This window comes from Carcharodon carcharias, chromosome 5, assembly GCF_017639515.1.
Source record: "Carcharodon carcharias isolate sCarCar2 chromosome 5, sCarCar2.pri, whole genome shotgun sequence".
NCBI lineage: Eukaryota > Metazoa > Chordata > Chondrichthyes > Lamniformes > Lamnidae > Carcharodon > Carcharodon carcharias.
The window spans coordinates 148,455,858-148,473,174 of record NC_054471.1 but is presented as its reverse complement, the minus strand read 5'-3'; positions in this window follow the sequence as shown (position 1 = coordinate 148,473,174).

Genomic DNA, 17,317 nt, shown 5'->3' with positions numbered 1-17,317 from the left:
AATAATTGTTTAATGTGTTAGTTCCTAATTCCATAATGAACATGCAGTTTCATTAATTTAAAATTGATAGTCACATCCTTATTTGAATTAACAGAGAGGATCGAAGAAGGTAGTGCAAACAGTGTTGCATATATATAGACCTCCAGAAGGCATTTGATAAAGTGCCAGTAAAGACATATTCAGAAAATAGAAGCACATGATTTTAAAGGGACAGTGATAACTTGAGTACTAAACTTGAATACTTACTTGACTAAGAGATGAAGGCAGAGAGTATGGTGAACAAATGCTTTTCTGAAGGGACGTCTGTGGCTAGATTTTCAACCTAGAGGCAGGTGGTGAGAGTCAGGAAATTTCCTGGCTCATCCCGCCCACCTTGGGACAGAGTGCCAGTAAAGACAGAACTTTAATTCTGGGGGCCGGAGAGAACGCTAACTGGAATCAGGCCTGCTGCCCCCAGAAACAATGCAGAGGCAGCACAACAGCTGCTGGGTGCTGAGGCAAACAGTTTTAATAATGACAGCAAAACCAAGAATAGCCCTCTAGCCCTCACCTTTCATGCTTTTTCCTCTCCATGTACTCCCCATGCCCCATCCATGGCAATATATGTCACCTCATGTCAATTACCCACCCCTCATGACCCCTCACACCCTCCATGCCAAGCTACGGCACTTCCATGCCCATTCACCCACAAAGCACTCTGGTTTGCTAATGCCCTTTGGGGAAGGAAATCTGCCACCCTTACTGGCTTGGTCTACATGTGACTCCAGATCCACTGTGATGTGGTTGACTCTTAAAATGCCCTCTGAACAAGGGCAATTGGGGATGGGCAATAAATTCTGCCCATGGAACTGACTGGTGAAATGGGCAGACATGTGGCAGATGCAGTTTAATGCAGATAAATGTGAAGTGATGTACTTTAGAACATGGAAGAGGCAGTATAAAGTAAATAATATTATTGAGGAGGTGCAAGAGCAGAAGAACCTGGTTGCATCTTCACAAATCTTTGAAGGCAGCAGGACAAGATGATAAGGCAATTATGATAGCTTATGGCATACTTGGCATTGTAATTAGAGGTACTAAATACAAAAACAATGAAACTGACCTTTATGAATCTTTACTGGTTAGACCTCAGCTACAGTATAGTGTATAGTGACACTATCCTTTAGGAATGATGTCAAGGCCCTTGGAGAGAGTATAAAGAATATTTACCCAGGATGATGCCAGGGATGAGGGACATTGGTTAAGTAAACATGTTGGAGAAGCTGTGATTGTTCTCCATACATCAAAGATGGTTAAAGGGGGTCTTAATTAAAATATTTCAAAAAGATGGGAGGTTCTGTCAAAGCAAATAGGAAAAAACTGTATCCTCTGGCAAGTAGGTCAGTAACTGGAAGCCACAATTTTAATATAACTGGCAAAAGAACTAGAGGGGAAATGAGGAGATTTTAGTTTGTTAAGATCTGAAATGCACTATCTGAAACAGTTTTGGTAGCAGATTCTGTAGGATCTTTCAAAAGGCAATTGGACATGTACTTGAAGAGGACTAATTTGCAGGATTATGAGGAATTTGAAAGTGTCAGCACAGGCACAATGGGCCTAATGGTCTCTCTGTTGTAAGATTCTAGGAAATTAAAAGAGAATTAAAAGTTTTTAATTAAATTAATTTGCATATGTATTTTAGATTGAACTAGCATAATTAAAGTTCTCCCTAATAGCATAATGATTACACTTCCAAAGTTTGATAAAGCTAAATATTAGAAAATATATTTTTAATTATTGGGGATAGAATGTGCTTCAATTGCTTATTGAATATGTAAAATAAATAGGATTTATTTAAGCACTATCTTAGATAGTACAATAGTACTCCCACATTCATTCAAATTATTGACCAAGAAAATAATAAATATTTGTGAAGACAGGGAACGTGAAAAAGAATGGAGAAAGAAAAATGGATCAGTGAGGACAAAGGGAAATGGTGGGAGAGGTTAATGCTGTAGGAAATAAGCAATGTCAAAATACAGGCTGCTGATATTAATTACCTCTTGACCAAAGTCAACAAAGCATTAACAACAGAAAATGCTGGGAAAACTCAGCAGGTCTGGCAGCTCCTGTGGAGAGAGAAGCAGAATTATCATTTCTAGTCCGTATGACTCTTTTTTAGTGCTGAAGAGAGTTAGAAATATGATCGATTTTATACTTTTGAAGGGGGTGGGGTGTTGTGGTGGAGCAGGTGGAGCAAAATAGAAGGTTAGGAATAGATGGGAGCTCAGAAGAGATTTGACAAAGATGTCATGGACACAAGACAAAGGGAGTGTTAATGGTAATGTTAAAGACAAAAGAAGGTGCTGATAGTGACATAAAGGTAAGATAGCAGAGCACAGGTCAACGCTCTGTGAAAGTAAAATTTAAGAACAAGTGACAGATGGCCCTGTGTGGGGAGGGGTTCGGCAAAAATAACTGAAAAAAGATCAAAATGGAGGACAGAGTTCATTGAATAAAGTTGTTGAACTCAATGTTAAGTTCAGAAGGCTGTAAAGTGCCTAATCTGACATGCTGTTGCTCCAGTTTACGTTGGGCTTCACTGGATCATTGCAATAGGCCAAGGGTGGACATGTGGGCATGAGATCAAGATGGTGAATTGAAATGACAGGTGACAGGAAGGTCTGGGTCATGCTGGTGGACTGAGCGAAGGTGTTCCACAAAGCCATCACCCAGCCTGCGTTTAGTCTCCCCAATGTAGATGAGACCACATTGTGAACAGCCAATGCAATAGATGTGTGTCGTGCACAGAAAGAGGGCAGGATTTTCCTTATGTCTAGATTTCCTGCCCCACCACCCGAAGAATTGGCAGGGATGATCAGAGCAGGAGCATTGACCGGTTGGAGACGGGAATTCCACCTCTCACTCAGGTGGAAGTCCCATCTCAGAGACCTGTGACCAATCTGATTGGATGGCAGCTCTGTAGTCTCAGCAGCACCAGTGGCAGTGGTGGGCTGGACTGGGACTACAAGCAGTCTCCAGATTCAAGTTCTTTTTATTCATTCAGGGGATGTGGGTGTTGCCAGCTAGGCCAGCATTTATTACCCATCTCTGATTGCCCTTGAGAAGGTGGTGGTGAGTTGATTTCTTGAACCACTGCAGTCCATGCGGTGTAAGTACACCCACAGTGCTGTTAGGAAGAGAGTTCCACGATTTTGACCCAGTGACAGTGAAGGAATGGCGATATATTTCCAAGTCAGGCAGTGGTTTTCCCATGTATCTGCTGCACTTGTCCTTCTAGATGGCAGTGGTTGTGGGTTTGGATGGTGCTCTCTAAGGAGCCTTGGTGAGTTTCTGCAGTGCATCTTGTTGAGGGTACACACAGCTGCCATTGTGCCTTGGCAGTGGAGGGAGTGAATGTTTGTGGATGTGGTGCCAATCAAGCGGGCTGCTTTGTCCTGGATGATGTCAAGCTTCTTGACTTTTTGGGAGCTGCACTCATCCAGGTAAGTGGAGAGCATTCCATCACACTCCTGACTTGTGCCTTGTAGATTGTGGACAGGCTTTGGGGAGTCAGGGGGTGAGTTAGTCGCTGCAGGATTCCAAGCCTCTGACCTGCTCTTGTATTTTTAAGGCTGGTTCTGATCAATGGTAACCCCCAGGATGTTGATTGTGGGGGATTCAGCGATGGTAAAGCCAATCAATGTCAAGGGGTGATGGTTAAGTTCTCTCTTGCTTTAGATTGTCATTGCCTAGCAATTGTGTGGCGCAAATGTTAGTTGAAACTTGTCAGCCCAAGCCTGGATATTGTCCAGGTCTTGCTGCATTTGAACACGGACTGCTTCAGTATCCGAGGAATCGTGAATGGTGCAATTGTGCAATCATCAGCGAACATCCCCACTTCTGACCTTATGATAGAAGGAAGGTCATTGACGAAGCAGCTGAAGATGGCTGAGCCGAGGACACTACCCTGAGGAACTCCTGCAGTGATGTCCTGGAGCTGGAATGACTGATCTCCAACAACCACAACCATCTTCCTTTGTGCTAGATATGACTCCAACCAGCGGAGAGTTTTCCCTTTTATTCCCGTTGAGCCTATGGATAGATTACCCACCATTCCCATTGAAGTTCCGGACTCTCGGATAAGTTAAGAGGTGGGGGAGGGTGGTGCTAGGAGAGGAGGGGTGGGATGGGAAGGGGAGGGGGTGGGGGAGAGGGGGGAGCGCAGCGGGGAAGGAGGTTGAGGCCCAAAGGGGTGGGGAGGGGGTCTTGACAGAAAGGCCAAGGATGGGGGAGTACCCATAGGGGGCAGACAATGGGAGTGGCCCAATATGGAAGGGGACCCTTGAGTGAGGTACGCTCCCATCCCAGCCAAGGCATTCCACTTAAAGACCTTGTTGGGGTGAGAGTTGGTAGGCCGCCCTAGCTCTCGTCCTCCCCACGTAAAATTGCCGACAGTTCGTTAGCTGGCAGGAGGCCAACTGCAGAATTTTACAGGCTTCCCCATCTGGGTGGAGTTGGGGGGGGGCTGGGGGGGGAGGGGCATAAAATTCTGTGCAGAGGGTAAAAGAGAGAAATAGTGAGGTCAGAGGAACAAAATAGCAGTGAATAACAGCAAGAAACAGGATTCACTATCAGCATTGCCACAGAGTCAAAAGATTTACTAGGGAATATGTAAAGATATACACATCAGGTTATGTGAGGCATAATGATGTCACTCAGTTTGCAGAGTTCTCATTCATGTCATAAATGTAGCATTACTTGTGTGTGTGTGTGCACTTTAGAATGAAAAGGAACTGAAATCTCCCAGCTAATTTTGTGTCATGAAAATTAAAACAGTGACTTAAATTGGGATTACAGCAAGTATTTGTGTAAATTAATTTGGTCTTTTGCGATTGAACAGAGAGGAGGGGTAAGTATGAACTGGTTCAAATTCTTACAATGCCGCACGGGCTTAATGTTCAGCTTATGCTGGTCTTTCAGATTCTGTAAACCCCTTTTTCCTCAATCCAGCTTCAATTTTATGCATCTCACCGTACACACAGCTGAAGGGAAAAGCCTTCACTGATTGAAAAGCTTGAAGTTTCAGTCAATGATCAGGTTTATATAAAGCTTATAACAACACACAGCCTGAAAATATCAATGCAAAAGTGTGCAATCAATTCAGCTGTTTTTCAGAAATTAACCCAAAGATTAATTTCAGACCAACAAGTGTTTCCCTAGCAATGACTTCTGGATTGTAAAATTTGACTTGTTTTCTCATTTTATCTCTTATTTTTGCATTTGGAATATCTTTCATTTGTTATGGTTTTCTTCCAAACACTGAGGATACCTCTATCTATCAACTGATAGATACCTCTGTCTATCAACTGATAGATAAGTCTTGTCAGAGCAGCCTGAAGAATTACACAGCAATAAATAGGAACACAAACACCTTCAGCTCAAGTGTGTCCACAGTCTGCATGCCTGTCCAGTCCACTTGCCTGGGACCATTTTTCTCATTAAACACAATTTATGATTAATTATTAATGTAATCCACTGGTCCCTCAGATGAAATCCTTTTTCATTGTTCTAGGTAGTTAAAAGGAAGAAGATTACTTACGGACTGCAATCAGATTTCTGAATCAAAAATATATTTGGAGCTTGTGGTGTTCAAAACACATGTTCCAGCACATAATGCTGCATGATTTATTTTACACTTTATTTTTAATATAAACCCAGTAGTTTATTTCAGTGTTGAAAAGTGATTCTTTCAGGGGAATGTGCATGGATGATATGATATGGCTAGTTTTTCCGCAACTTTCCTTGAGTCACACAGCCCACTGCCCAGGCGTCAGTCAACAGCGTGCATGGGAAACCTCAAATTTCCCATATATGTATGAAAGGACTCTTTAAATTTAGTCAAAACTTTTCTCGCTGACTCCTAATTGCAGCAGCAGGTCAAAAATAATAGCGGAGAAGAACAAAGTTGACGTTTTGAGTCCTCATGATCCTTCAACAGAACTAAGTAAAAATAGGAGCGGGGTGAAATATAAGCTTATATTTCACCCCTCTCCTATTTTTACATAGTTCTGTTGAAGGGTCATGAGGACTTGAAACGTCAACTTTGTTCTTCTCCGCCGATGCTGCCAGATCTGCTGAGTTTTTCCAGGTATTTCTGTTTTTGTTTTGGATTTCCAGCATCCACAGTTTTTTGTTTTTATCAAAAATAATAGCACTTGGTCTCTGTGGCACTATTGTTTAAGTCAAGTTTTAATTGAGGCCAACGAGCATTAATCTAGTGAGTAATTGTTTAGATAGAAACTCATATGATGCTTCCATTTAAAATGGAAAATCCTACCCAGACTTTCTGCAGATAAGTTAACATATTTTATTCTTGGGGGCTAATTTTAACTTTTTTCACTTATTTGTATTTGTTAATGTCTAACAATTTTTTTTCAAATAGAAAGTTATCAGCATATTTTTCTCCCTCTTATTCATTCATGGGATGTGGGCTTCGCAGGCTGGGCCAACAATTGTTGCCTATCCCGAGTTGCCCTTGAGAAGTTGGTGGTGAGCTGCCTTCTTGAATTGTTGCAGTTCATGTGGTGTAGGTACACTCACAGTGCTGTCAGGAAGGGAGTTCCAGCATTTTGACCCAGCAACAGTGAAGGAACAGCAATATATTTCCAAGTCTGAATGGTGAGTGACTTCGAGAGGAACTTCCAGGTGGTGGTGTTCCTATATATCTGCTGCCCTTGTCCTTCTAGATGGCAGTGGTCATGCGTTTGGAAGGTGCTGTCGAAGGAGCTTTGATGAATTCTTGCAGTGCATTTTGTAGATGGTACATGGTGCTGAAACTGTGCATTGGTGGTGGAGGGCATGAATGCTTGTGGATGTGGTGCGAATCATATGGGCTGCTTTGTCCTGGATGGTGTCAAGCTTCTTGAGTGTTTGGGAGCTGCACTCGTCCAGGCAAGTGGTGGGGGGGCATTCCATCACATTCCTGACTTGTGTCTTGTAGATGGTGGACAGGCTTTGGGGAGTCAGGAGGTGAGTTACTCGCCACAGAATTCCTAGCCTCTGACCTGCTCTTCTAGTCACAGTATTTATATGGGTAGTGCAGTTCTGTTTCTTAATGGTAACCCCCAGGATGTTGATAGTGGGGAATTCAGTGATGGTAATGCCTTTTAACATCGAAGGGCAATGGTTGGATTCCCTCTTGTTGGAGATGGTCATTGTCTGACACTTGTGTGGCATGGATGTTACTTGCCACTTGTCAGCCCAAGCCTGTCTGGGTCTTGCTGCATTTGGACGTGGGCTATTTCAGTGCCTGAGGAGTTGCAAATGGTGCTGAACGCTGTGCAATCTTGGCAAACATTCCCACTTCTGACCTTATGATGGAAGGAAGGTTATTGATGAAGCAGCTGAAGATGGTTGGGCCGAGGACACTACTCTGAGGAACTCCTGCAGTGATGTCCTGGAGCTGAGATGACTGACCTCCAAAAACCACAACCATCTTCCTTTGTGCTAGATATGACTCCAACCATCCTTTATCACAAGATGCAGACTGAAATAGAAAAGGAGATTGGATAAATATTTGAAATGGAAGAATATGAAGGAACATAGTGAAATGTTGTTTTATTAGAGAGCTCTAGGTGAAGAGCTAATACTGTCACAGGTTAATGGACCAAATGGCCTACTTCTGCACCAGATTTCTTTGAAGGACTCCATTTATAGAATCTAACTAGATCTTCAATGAATCTAAAGTTTTCTCTTCCACTACCCCACTAGGAAATCTATTGAAAATGTTTCAAAACACTCCTTGTAGTTAGAACTTTTTTAAGACAGAATTTGACGTAATGACGTAATGAGGTGAATCTTTATTCTCTCTAAATGGATGAGTTAAGAACGGTCTCCTGTTTCTCAGTCAACATTATTAATCTTATTCTTTAACCTTCTTGTGAACTAAAGTAGATCACAAGGAGAATGCACGGAAAAGGCAGATCTGAAATAGAACTTTTCAGAATGTCACTGAGCTGAGAAGAGATGCATTCATTTGGGTGGTAAGAACAACAATATCATATTGGGAAAGCAAACAATGAAACAGTTGTCCTGTTGGTGGTGATGCTGGGATTTAAAAGCCCTGACATTAGTGCTATTCGGTTTCTTTGTGGCATCTTTCAAATAAGTGACATATGCCCTGTGAGGCCTGCCAACTCAAGTCAAAGATTGTTACAGTAGAAAATATGTCAAAATAATAACTGAACTCTCACAAAATATGGTGACATGAACAGAACTAGTTTGGCTGCACTGAATATAGGGATGTTTAACCAGAAACCAGCTTTGGTGAACATAATAAGGTAATTCACACCTACATTTTTCTGGGATCTTAGAGACACTGAACCTATACATTTTAGGCCTCTGACATTTTGACTTAAGTTGGCACACTAGCCACACACTGACCACCCAAATCTCATAATTTGCTCTATTTTTAATCTGTATTTCTATATTAAACATCTGAAAGAGCAAAAAAGTTTTTCAAAACAAATTTGGTTTGAAATATTAGAGGAACATTGTAATGCAACTTAATATTGCTTTGTATTTGATTACTGGAATAATCAAAATATGAAGGAATGAATAGAGATTTGAAGAAAAATTGTTTAGCAAGAATGAGCTGAATTAATTTAGTTTCACAAAGTCTATTGACAAACAGTCTTAATCTATGATACACAATAATCTTACAGCAATAGATTACTGTACTATATTGCAATGTCTTCTGAATACATGATCAAATCTGCAAGAGTGCTTTGTGGTATTGGCCCCTATCCTATCCTCTAGCTGTGCAAGCAATTTCAGCCATTTTCATTTGAAAATATCTGGTTAATTCTAACATTATTCCTACAAATTAGGTTAATTAATGATACATTGAAATAACATATTGTCCAATGGTGTTAGTTACTGTGCCATTGCATTTACTGAAAAATACTCAATGTGCTTTAATAGATTAAAATATCAGTTTCGCATGACCCTGGTTAAACCAGTTTAAAGTGACCATAACTTATTTGAAGTGACTGTCTCCCATTTACACTGACTGCCCTCCCAAATATTTCTTCAACATTCACCATTGTTCTAAAATTGTTTTGGTCACCAAGCCATTACAGGCCATAAGATCATTCCTCAGACTTTCCCAAGACTGTGATCCATCTTGGCATGACAGACATATAGTTCATAAGAACTGTTTTGACCCTGTTCAGAACACCAGTGAGATTGTATAGTGAGGAATACTGGTACATCAGCATTTTAAAGTAGAGTTTGAATGATAGAACCTGTGTAAGATGCAATTTTTATGAAATTGCATAGTTATCATCAGGGAACAAGTGGAGCAAAAAATAACATTAGATACATCTGTGTTTAAAAAATCATTTCGCAAGAGAGCTGAAAGGATACTGCTACTGAAGATATCAAGTGGAAAAATAATTTTTCTATAGTGAGGGCACATAGTTCCACATTTTACTGTGACTGGTGGCCTGTTCATTATTTAATCAGCTTGTACAGTAACTCTGATGCACATACTTGCACATCCGTTGCTGAACACACTGGAGCTGCTGTTTAGTGCATCAACCAAGAACATCTCAAAACAGTTGCACGGAACAACAAACAGTTATCTTTGAATTATGATTGCTTCAACATACTGCCCCAAAGAGCAAAAAGCACTGGCTCTCCCAATTGGTTAATTAGCAATTGCAGTATGTAACTGTACCATAAAAAAGGTCCTGGGTTCAATTTCTAGTGCTGAGTTTGCTGATCACAACTGGGATGCCAGTACCGTCCCTAAAACTGACCTCAGTGCCCTTGGGCTGGGGCGGGAAATGAGCTCGAGTTCCTGTCCTAATTAGAATTTGGTGATTCCCACTAGGAGCTTTCAGTATTGGATGTGAATATGAATGAGCTCAGTTTTTATGGCCCCTTAAGTCAATTGGCTTGATGGTGCTCATTAAGAATTATAGAACATAGAATGATACAGTGTAGAAGGAGGCCATTTGATCCATAAGGCTTGTGTTGGCTCTTTGAAAGAGATATCCAATTAGTTTCATTTCTCCGCTCTTGCCCCATAGCCCTGCACATTTTTCCGCTTCAAGTATTTATCAACTTCCCTTTTGAAAGTTATCATTGAATCTGCTTCCAGCACGCTTTCCGGCAGTGCATCCCAGATTAAAAGAATTCTCCTCATCTCGCCTCAGGTTCTTTTTCTAATTACCTAAAATAAAAGTCCTCGGTTACTGAACCTTTCATCATTAGAATCAATTTCTCCTTATTTACTCTATCAAAATTCTTTATGATTTAAACACCTCTATAAGTCCCCCCTTACCCTTCTCTGCTCTAAGGAGAACAACCCCAGCTTCTTTTATCTCTCTACATAACCGAACTCCTGCATCCCTGGTAGTATTCTAGTAATTCTCCTCTGCACCTTCTCCATGGCCTTGACAACCTTCTTAAAGTATTGTGCCCAGAACTGGACACAACTGGAGTCGAGCCAGTATTTAATAAAGATTCAGCATAACTTCCTTACTTTTGTACTCTATGGGCTGAATTATACAGGGGGTGGGTGCGGGGCAGATGGCTTGCCCCCCGACTCAGGAGACAAAGTCAGTGTGAAGCTGACATACTCCATGCTGACTCGCCCCACAGCCATAAAGCACTGCAGGCCGGCTAAGTGAGGACCAAGTGGGTCTCCTGCCACTCACTGGGGAGGACTTCGCGCCCTCTGGAGCTGCTGGCCAATCAGATTGGCCACTAGCTCCATCAGTCCTGGCAGTGTCAAGAGCACATCAGTGGGGGAGGAGGTGATTTTAAGGCTGCGGGCGGGTAGGAAGCAAGGGGGGATGGGTTCGATCTTAGGGTGGCTGCCCCCGATAGGCAAAGGGCAGCTGCAAAGATTGATTCCTCCCCGCCTTCCCGCTCTTTGAAGGATTTTGTTGAAAAATCAGGCTGCCCACTCCTGCCCGACTGCCCACACCAAATGTTTTATGGCAAGCGCTGTGTATTATCAGGTTCAATTGGCTTGGTAAAAAGCCTAACCCTTGATTACTTATTTAAATATAGTGGGCTGCTGAATTTGGTGCCCGTCTGCCCCCTGTATTATGAGGCCGAGCTCAGTGGTGGGGTGGCCCCACACCCCCAAAACACGCCTGGCAGGGACATGCAAAATCAGTCCTTTATCTGATTTTATAAAGTAAAGGATGCCATATGCTTTTTAACAGCCACCTTTGGTGAGGGGGATTATTACCTATGAAATCATGGCCCCAGTAATTAACTGCAGGCCATATTTTAAAATTTATCAATAGGTTTTCTGCACAGTAGCCCGTCTGATTGACAAGCTGGAGGATCAGTAGAAGTGTGGGGTGGGGAGGAGAAGGTCGCAGGTTGTGAGGGAAATTAGGGATCACGGTTGTGCAGTCGGAGATTGGAGGGGTGGGGGGAAGGTGCAGGGGAAGGCGGAAGGGTTCAGTCAGTCAATCTTAGTCTGTGTAAAGTGGTTATACATGCCTGGAGAAAACATTACTGTTCCACTGATGTTGCAAATATATTTGCCTCTTGAGAACCTTCTTGACTCCTTTTCCCTACCAGGATTACTGAGCCTCAGAAAACCTGGCTTCTATGAGTAAAAAAATAAAATGCTTCTTTAAAAGATTTTACTGACTGACCTGCCTCCTAAGTATAGATTGAAACATAGAAACATAGAAAATAGAAGCAGGAGTAGGCCATTCGGCCCTTCGAGCCTGCTCCATCATTCATTATGATCATGGCTGATCATCCAACTCAAGAGCCTGCTCCCAGTTTCTCCCCTTATCCTTTGATCCCTTTCACCCCAATAGCTTTATCTAACTCCTTCTTGAAAACATACAATGTTTTGGCCTCAACTACTTTCAGTGGTAACAAATCCCACAGGCTCACCACTCTCTGGGTGAAGAAATTTCTCCTCATCTCAGTCCTAAATGGTCTACCCTGTATCCCCTGGTTCTGGACTCCCCCACGATCGGGAACATCCTTCCTGAATCTACCCTGTCTATTCATGTTAGAATTTTATAGGTTTCTATGAGATACCCCCTCATTCTCCTAAACTCCAGTGAATATAATCCTAACTGATTCAAACTCTCCTCATATGTCAGGCTTGTCATCCCAGGAATCAGTCTGATAGACCTTCACTGCACTCCCTCTATAGCAAGCACATTCTTCCTCAGATAAGGAGACCAAATCCGCACACAATATTCTAGATGTGGGGTCACTAAGGCCTTGTACAATTGCAACAAGACATCCGGGTTCCTGTACTCGAATCCTCTGGCTGTGAAGGCCAACATACCATTTGCCGTCTTACCGCCTGCTGCACCTGCATGCTTACCTTCAACGACTGATGTATGAGGATACCCAAGTCTCATTGCACATTCCCCTCTCTCAATTTATAACCATTCAGATAATAATCTGCCTTCCTGTTTTTGCTAGCAAAGTGGATAACCTCACATTTATCCACATTATATTGCATTTGCCATGCATTTGCCCACTCACTCAGCTTGTGCAAATCACTCTGAAGCATCTCTGGATCCTCCTCACAGCTTACCCTCCCACCTAGCTTTGTGTCATCTGCAAATCTGGAGATATTACATTTAGCTCCCTCATCTAAATCATTAATATATATTGTGAATAGCTGGAGTCCCAGCACCAATCCCTGCAGTACCACACTAGTCACTGCCTGCCATTCGTAAAAAGACCCGTTTATTCCTACTCTTTTTTTCCTGTCTGCCAACCAGTTTTCAATCCATCTCAATACACTACCCCCAATCCCATGCGCTTTAATTTTACATGCCGATCTCTTATGTGGGACTTTGTCGAAAGCCTTCCGAAAGTCCAAATATACCACATCCACTTGCTCCCCCTCATCAACTCTATTAGTTACATTCTCGCAAAATTCCAGTATATTTGTCAAGCATGATTTCCCTTTGTAAATCCATACTGACTCTGTCCGATTCTGCCACTGTTTTCCAAGTGCTCTGCTATTAAACCTTTTATAATGGACTCATGAATTTTCCCCACTACCGATGTCAGGCTGATTGGTCTATAATTCCCTGTTCTCTCTCGACCTCTGTTTTTAAATAGTAGGGTTACATTAGCTACCCTCCAATCTGTAGGAACTGTTCCAGAGTCTATAGAGTCTCAGAAGATGACCACCAATGCATCCACTATTTCTAGGACCACTTCTTTAAGTGGGATGTAGATTATCAGGCCCTGGGGATTTATCGGCCTTCAATCCCATCAATTTCTCCAACACCATTTCCCTACTAATACTGATTTCTTTCAGTTCCTCCCTCTCACTAAACCATGTGTTCCCCAACATTTCTGGTATGTTATTTGTGACCTCCTTTGTGAAGACAGAACCAAAGCCATTTCTTTGTTCCCCATTATAAATTCCCCTGTTTCAGACTGTAAGGGACCTACATTTGTCTTCACCAATCTTTTTCTCTTCACATACCTATAGAAACTTTTACAGTCAGTTTTTATGTTCCCCATAAGCTTACTCTCGTGCTCTATTTTCCCCTTCTTAATCAACCCCTTGGCTCTTTGCTGAATTCTAAAGTGCTCCCAGTCCTCAGGTCTGTTGTTTTTTCTGGCCAATTTGTATGCTTCTTCCTTGGATCTAATACTATCTCTAATTTCCCTTCTAAGCCATGGTTTTGCCACCTTTCCTGTTTTACTTTTGTGCCGGACAGGAATAAACATTTGTTGCAGTTCACCCATGCACTCTTTGAACATTTGCCATTGCCTATCCACCGTCATCCTTTAAGTAACATTTCCAAATCCATCATAGCCGACTTGCATCTCAAACCATCATAGTTTCCTTTATTAAGATTCAGGACCCCAGTTTCAGAATCAACTGTATCACTTTCCATCTTGATGAAGAATTCTATCATATTATGGTCACTCATCCCCAAGGGGCCTCGCGCAACATAGATTGCCAATTATTCTTTTCTCATTACACAATACGCAGTCTAGGATGGCCTGTTCTCTAGTTGGTTCCTCAACATATTGGTTTAGAAAACCATCCTGTATACAGTCCAGGAATTCCTCCTTTATGGTATTGTTACTAATTTGATTTGCCCAATTTATATGCAGATTAAAGTCACCCATAATTACAGATGTTCCTTTATTGCATGCATCTCTAATTTCCTGTTTAATGCCATTCCCAACATCATCACTACAGTTTGGGGGTCTATATGCAACCCCCACTAATGTTTTTTGCCCCTTGCTGTTTCAGACGGTTGTCCATCTGCTGATCTGCCTCTGTTAAAATGAGAAGTGGGTGGGTTTGAGTCAGATTTAGGATTTAAACATTTTATCTTCCATCCTCCTCCAATTCACATGTCTTAAGGGGCTAAAATTCCCCTGTCCTTCATATTTCTGCAGGAACAATTTTCTTCAAAGGGGTAAGATAAAATGTACTGAGTGTAGAAAATGTTTTAACTCTTTGCACCCAGTTTCAACATCAAACATTGAGATTATGTGTGACCTGCTCCAAACATCCTTCTAATTAGCACCCAGCAATGCGGGTCACTTTCAATTTTGGCAGAGGATGAAAATTGGCGGCAGCGATTTGTCCGCCAGTGTTCATTGACTTCAATGGAAAGGAAAGTCAGGCAGGTTGATAAAAAGCAGCAGATTCTTTGCTGCCAGTATTCTTCCAAAGTTGAAAAATACCCCATTAAGCCTCAGTGAAGTACACCCCCGCCTCCATTCACCAAAGTGTAATTTCCATTTCCTATGTCAGCCATTCTTATGACACTCACAATTTAAGAGCTATTTCTGTGATCCCCTGCTCCCAATGAAGGGCCATACTCAGAAATTGTGGTTTGGCAATATTGAGCATTGATTGAGGCTTCTCATTTGGTAGTGTGCAACTCCCCTTTTGATACCAATTACCAGCAAATTAGGAACAGTTTTGCGCCATGTTTTTAATGTTTCTCGGATGATAGTTAAGACTGGTCAGATCCTTACAACAAACGTACAGGAGGGACTTTTGGCCCATTGGTCTGGAGTGAATTCAAGTCTTGTTCCAGAGGCAGAAGCAGCAGTGTCTTAACCCATTAAAACAGCGCATGTCCCAAGTGTCATTCTGAATTTGAGAGCTTGACTGAATTTAGGCCGATCTAGAATAAATAAGAAAAAAAATCATTGTCCCACTAATTCTGAGATCAGTACTAAAGAAGCTCTTTCAGTGACAATGTTTTCTTTTTAGAAGCACACAGTGCAGCTAATTGTAGCCTTGATTTATACTATAAATGTAAATACAATGTAGCTCTCATTGTCTAATACGTCTTACCCTGGACACATACTAATTGTTAATTATTAGGGACTAACTAACTCACTGAAGCGAGTCGCCTGATTGACATCAGGATGTATGTGTACGGGCTGGCACAGTCATTTACTACACAAATCAGCCTGGTGATAGAGTGTCTTTAAATTAAGTTACAACCGTGCAGTTATTGGACAGGGAGTAATTGATAAAACCATTAGTAACACTTGTAGAGATAAAAGCCAGCAAAATCATGCAGCCATAATTATTCCTAATGGATACATGCAGTAAATTGTGGCAGAAAAATTCTTGCATTATCTTTCAATCAATTCTGACAGGCTTGGAAGATTATCACTGACTTAACTGTTCAGAGGCGGAAAGAAAAATGACCACTCTAGATTTCGGTCCCATTTGTTCATTTTACTGTTGAACCAGTTCCTTGATCTTTGTGGAGCAACACTGTTTTATGGTGCTGTCAAATATTACCTTCACTGTCATGTTTTCCTGTTCTGTATTAAATAGGCAATGATTCAAAGGGCCACTGTCTTCATCAGAGTGTTGTTGCCAACCTTTATTTACTTGTTAGAAAACTCAGCACGGTGACGTATTTCCCATTGAAATTTATCATTGCATCATTTACACACAAACAGCACTGTGATGGAAATGATCAATAGATCTTTTGGCTCTGTGCTCTCCCCAATCAAAAGGATGCTTGTCATATGCATTTTCCACAAATACAAGGCCCTGTTCAACTTTAAAGGCTAATGAAATAAGATCAGACCCTCTATTCCATCTTTTCCGTTTGTATTCAGTTGTCTCACTAGGAATGGAGATAATTTCCAATCTTCAGTATGCAGAGTGTTTGCCCATTGCAGGACATTGAGGCAACTCATGGGACATGTCTGGTGATGACAATTGCCAAACAGAATGAGAGGAGAAGAAAAAGATCCAGGAACATTCATGAGCTTGGGATACTTTCAAAACAAAATGAGATATCATACAATATCAATAATAGTTTCTGATCATGGAGCAAAAACATTAATGCTATCCCCAAGGGATTTTAATAAACTGAAGGAAGTAAAGCATGAGATTTTTTTTTTTATACAGTGAAAACGGTCGTTACAAGTTTACCATTATCCCGGTTATACAATAATCATTGCCTGTTGCTCCCCTCCTCTTCCTTGTTCACTCTGAACAACAGTATGATGAGTTATCATCTAGGCACTTCCAGGCTCAGGGGACCAATAACAAGATAACTCAGCCAGCAGCAGTCTGTCCTGGTTTGACACCTTTTTACTTACCAAAGATTGTTCTTTGAGATCTCTGTGAAATGGTCATATTGATCTTTATACTTTTTGGCTTCAGGGGGCTGACAAAATATCCTTCAAAAGCCTAGCCACAGCATCTCTGGCAATGGCTTCTTTTTCTGCCCCATACTATTAGCTCCGTAGTTCATCCAAGGATCCATCGCTGCTCCCTCATTTCTTCCTCTTCTACTTCCTGACCTTGATATCACAATCGGGGGAGGTGGGAAAGAATCTTGCTGCCTTAGCTTTTTGTGTGAACGGTGGGATGGTTTCCTGGTTGGGAACCTGGACATGCAAGAAGTGAGCTTTCTGGTTGAACTTTCTAGATGGCTTCCAAACAGGATCCCACCTCAGGAATCACTGTATAATTAGGGATTGCGGGCATGGTGATGAGTCAGGATCACTATTAAGTGCAGAGATAAAAACAAAAAAACTGCGGATGCTGGAAATCCAAAACAAAAACAGAATTACCTGGAAAAACTCAGCAGGTCTGGCAGCATCGGCGGAGAAGAAAAGAGTTGACGTTTCGAGTCCTCATGACCCTTCGACAGAACTGTCGAAGGGTCATGAGGACTCGAAACGTCAACTCTTTTCTTCTCCGCCGATGCTGCCAGACCTGCTGAGTTTTTCCAGGTAATTCTGTTTTTGTTTTCACTATTAAGTGGCAGGACTTAAAGGCCAACTGGCAGCTTTCACAATGGCTACA